Genomic DNA, 5,000 nt, shown 5'->3' with positions numbered 1-5,000 from the left:
TGTGCGGCTGCAGGTTCGTCGGGGAAAATCGGCAGCGCAGATTTTGCGACGAACATGGGCTGGGCGATGGACTGTCCAGGCCAGGCAGGAAAATTTGTCGAGGGGACACGCTGACGAAACAGCGCTGGTTCAGGCACGGCGGGCAGTGTTGGAATCGGCAGCGCCGACGAAATCGGCAAAGTCGGCAGAATCGGCAGCGCAGATTTTTCGACGAACACGGGCTGGACGGTGGACTGTCCAGGCCAGGCAGGAAAATTTGTCGAGGGGACACGCTGACGAAACAGCGCTGGTTCAGGCACGGCGGGCAGTGTTGGAATCGGCAGCGCCGACGAAATCGGCAAAGTCGGCAGAATCGGCAGCGCAGATTTTTCGACGAACATGGGCTGGACGCTGGACTGGCCGGGCCATGCAGGAAAATTCATCGAGGGGACACGCTGACGAAACAGCGCTGGTTCAGGCACGGCGGGCAGTGGTGGAATCGGCAGCGCCGACGAAATCGGCAAAGTCGGCAGAATCGGCAGCGGGTGCTGGCGATGGGTCTGGACGGGCTGGATAGTCCAAGGCTCGACGAGAAAGACTGCTGGTTTAGACACTGGGGCAGTGGCAGCCCGCGGGACAGTGTCGGCAGATTCGGCAGCGCAGATTTGTGCGGCTGCAGGTTCGTCGGGGAAAATCGGCAGCGCAGATTTTGCGACGAACATGGGCTGGGCGATGGACTGTCCAGGCCAGGCAGGAAAATTTGTCGAGGGGACACGCTGACGAAACAGCGCTGGTTCAGGCACGGCGGGCAGTGTTGGAATCGGCAGCGCCGACGAAATCGGCAAAGTCGGCAGAATCGGCAGCGCAGATTTTTCGACGAACACGGGCTGGACGGTGGACTGTCCAGGCCAGGCAGGAAAATTCGTCGAGGGGACACGCTGACGAAACAGCGCTGGTTCAGACACGGTGGGCGCAGTGTTGGAATCGGCAGCGCCGAGAAAATCGGCAAAGTCGGCAGAATCGGCAGCAGGTGCTGGCGATGAGTCAGGACGGACTGGATAGTCCAAGGCTCGATGAGAAAGACCGCTGGTTTAGACACTGGGGCAGTGGCAGCCCGCGGGGCAGTGTCGGCAGATTCGGCAGCAGTGTCTGCCGATTCGGCAGCGTTGGCTTGTTGGCGCGGGGGGCCGATTCGAGTGGGGACTTGGGCAGCGGGCAGTGAAAGCAAGAGTTTCCCCGATGCTGCCGGGAAAAACGCTCCCCGGGATGGCCGGGTGAGATGACCCGGCGGCCCGCGACGGGTCATTCAATTCCATGCCCCGTCAACATAACTCCCGATGTACTGTTTGCTTTTTCGGAAGAAGAGATCCATCCCCCCATCCTCGGCCAGCCAAAAACGCTCCAATTAATGGCCGGGTGAGATGACCCGGAGGCCCGCGACGCGTCATTCAAATCACTGCCCTATCGGCTACAACTGCTGATGGGTGGGATTAGAGGCCTGCCATGGTGGTGAGGGGCGGCGAGGACCGTGAAAGCTAGAGTTTTTCAGAGGCTGCCGGGAAAAAGGCCCCTCGGGTGGCGGGGTGCGAGGACCAGGCGCGTCATTCAATTCTCTTCCCTATCAACTTGGCTCCCGTTGGCGGGATTGGAGGCCTACTGTTTGTTACAGGGCTAAAATCGTCAGGGGAAGAGCTGACGAAACAATGCTGGTTTGGATGCAGGGGGTAGTGTTGGAATCGGCAGCGCGGACAAAATCGGCAAAGTCGACAAAAAAGACTGTTGGTCTGGACATCGGGGCAGCGGCAGCCATGCCGACAGGGGGGGAAATCGGCAGCACAGATTTGTGCAGCTGCAGGTTCGTCGGGGAAATCGGCAGCGCAGATTTTTCGATGAACATGGGCTGGAAGATGGACTGTCCAGGCCAGGCAGGGAAATTCGTCAAGGGGACACGCTGACGAAACAGCGCTGGTTCAGGCACGGCGGGCAGTGTTGGAATCGGCAGCGCCGACGAAATCGGCAAAGTCGGCAGAATCGGCAGCGGGTGCTGGCGATGAGTCTGGACGATTTATAGTCCAGGGCTTGATGGAAAAGACTGTTGGTCCAGACAATGGGGCAGTGGCAGCGCGGATTTGTGCAGCTGCAGGTTCGTCGGGGAAAATCGGCAGCGCAGATTTTTCGACGAACAGGGGCTGGGCGCTGGACTGGCCGGGCCAGGCAGGAAAATTCGTCAGGGGGGCACGCTGACGAAAACAGGGGCTGCCGCGTGGAAAATCGGCAGCGCAGATTTTTCGACGAACAGGGGCTGGACCGGCCGGGCCAGGCAGGAAAATTCGTCAGGGGGGCACGCTGACGAAAAGAGGGGCTGCCGCGTGGAAAATCGGCAGCGCAGATTTTTCGACGAACAGGGGCTGGACGCTGGACTGGGCCAGGCAGGAAAATTCGTCAGGGGGCACGCTGACGAAAAGAGGGGCTGCCGCGTGGAAAATCGGCAGCGCAGATTTTTCGACGAACATTCGTCAGGGGGGCACGCTGACGAAAAGAGGGGCTGCCGCGTGGAAAATCGGCAGCGCAGATTTTTCGACGAACATTCGTCAGGGGGGCACGCTGAGGAAAACAGGGGCTGCCGCGTGGAAAATCGGCAGCGCAGATTTTTCGACGAACAGGGGCTGGATGCTGGACCGGCCGGGCCAGGCAGGAAAATTCGTCAGGGGGGCACGCTGACGAAAAGAGGGGCTGCCGCGTGGAAAATCGGCAGCGCAGATTTTTCGACGAACAGGGGCTGGACTGGCCGGGCCAGGCAGGAAAATTCGTCAGGGGGGCACGCTGACGAAAAGAGGGGCTGCCGCGTGGAAAATCGGCAGCGCAGATTTTTCGACGAACAGGGGCTGGACGCTGGACTGGGCCAGGCAGGAAAATTCGTCAGGGGGGCACGCTGACGAAAACAGGGGCTGCCGCGTGGAATGGCAGCCTACACGCAGATGCGAATTCGGCAGCGCACGATGGCTTGAGCAGGTCATGGGTTCGACTTGGCGCGATCTGAAACCTGGACGAGGGACTGTCGACGCTGGACGAGCCAGCGCGGTGGCCTGTCGTGCCCCGTTCAGGGGGGGCCTGCCGCGGAGACAGCCCTCGCGGGCTCGACAGCGCAGGCCAGCGTCCCCGACGTCGCTGGCCGCGGCAGGCGAGCTGCCGGGGTTCCCGCATTCCTACAAGAAAACGTCGTGCTTTCCACATGAAACCAATCCAGTAAAATCAGCCATATTTTTATGAGGCTGCCCACTGAATTTGGGGTCATTCCGGGCCGGTTCCTAGTTTTGCGGATTTACTCGATTTCTAATGGTAGGAAAATTAAAACAAATACTTCCCGACCTCGAAAAATTCTGGGAAAATTAATGAAGGTGGATTGGATTTTTGCCAACCTCTGTGCAAAATTTCAGCTCAAAATACCAAGAAATGAATTTTTTAGAGGGGGGGTGACAGCTGGGACCTAGTAGTGTCTCCCCCTGCCAGAGCTGCAATGACACTTATTGCTCTTTAGGGAGCCACCAGGCCGGCGCCCCTCAAAGACCACACGCGCGCGCGCGCCCGCCCGCGCTGGGCGCTGGGGCGCTGGGGCCTGAGGGCCTGGGGCCCTTGGGGGCCCTTGGGCGCTTGGGCGCGCGCGCGCGGCCCCCGCAGCCATGCCGCGCTGCGCGACGCGCGGACAGCCCCTGCTGGCTTGCTCTCTCGCCCGCGGGGGGGCTGCCTTCGGGCCCTGGCCCCCCGCGTTCTGGCCTGCCCCCTGCGTGGGAGAGGCTAGGCGCTGCAGGGGCCAGCCCGACGTCGCTGGCCGCGGCAGGCGACAGCCCGACATCGCTGGCCGCGGCAGGGGCCAGCCCGACGTCGCTGGCCGCGGCAGGCGACAGCCCCTGCTGGCTTGCTCTCTCGCCCGCGGGGGGGCTGCCTTCGGGCCCTGGCCCCCCGCGTTCTGGCCTGCCCCCCGCGTGGGAGAGGCTAGGCGCTGCAGGGGCCAGCCCGACGTCGCTGGCCGCGGCAGGCGACAGCCCCTGCTGGCTTGCTCTCTCGCCCGCGGGGGGGCTGCCTTCGGGCCCTGGCCCCCCGCGCTCTGGCCTGCCCCCCGCGTGGGAGAGGCTAGGCGCTGCAGGGGCCAGCCCGACGTCGCTGGCCGCGGCAGGCGAGCCGCCGGGGTTCCCGCATTCCTACAACAAAACGTCGTGCTTTCCACATGAAATCAATCCAGTAAAATCAGCCATATTTTTATGAGGCTGCCCACTGAATTTGGGGTCATTCCGAGCCGGTTCCTATTTTTTCCGATTTCCTCGATTTTTAATGGTAGGAAAATAAAAACAAATACTTCCCGACCTCGAAAAATTCTGGAAAAATTAATAAAGTTGGATTGGATTTTTGCCAACCTCTGTGCAAAATTTCAGCTCAAAATACCAAGAAATGAATTTTTTAGAGGGGGGGTGACAGCTGGGACCTAGTAGTGTCTCCCCCTGCCAGAGCTTCAATGACACTTATTGCTCTTTAGGGGGGTGCCCCCTGACTGGCCATGGGGCGCGCTGGCCTGGCGCCCATAGGCCTGCCGCGGGGGATATGTGGGCTGTTGCTAAACTCGGACTAAGGTGGGGGGCCTCATGGCCCGAAGTATTGCCGGCATCGATGACCCGTTTTCCGGCCGGCGACGACCCGATTCCGGCCACCGTCTTCGGGACCCGCTCCAAGCCGTCGGGCGCGTTGGGGCTGCTTATCCGCGGCGTGGGCGTGGCATTCATTTGCCGTGCTTGTGCCAAGGTGCTGGCAGCTGCTGCGCGGCTGTCTGCTTGCCGCGACGTCACGGCGGCGGTGGCCGCTGCCCCTGCTCGCAAGTCGGAGGCCTGGCCGACGTGGCTGGTGCGGACCGCCGAGCTTGGGGATTGCGAGGAGAGCTCTACGCTGGCGTGGGCGTGGCATTAAATTGCCGTGCGCGCGCCCATGCGTTGGCTCTCCTCGCAATCCCCGACCTCGTGGCGTGACGTGCC

The sequence above is a fragment of the Populus nigra genome, chromosome 2 (assembly GCF_951802175.1).
Source record: "Populus nigra chromosome 2, ddPopNigr1.1, whole genome shotgun sequence".
NCBI lineage: Eukaryota > Viridiplantae > Streptophyta > Magnoliopsida > Malpighiales > Salicaceae > Populus > Populus nigra.
Note: the sequence above shows the minus strand (reverse complement) of the source record.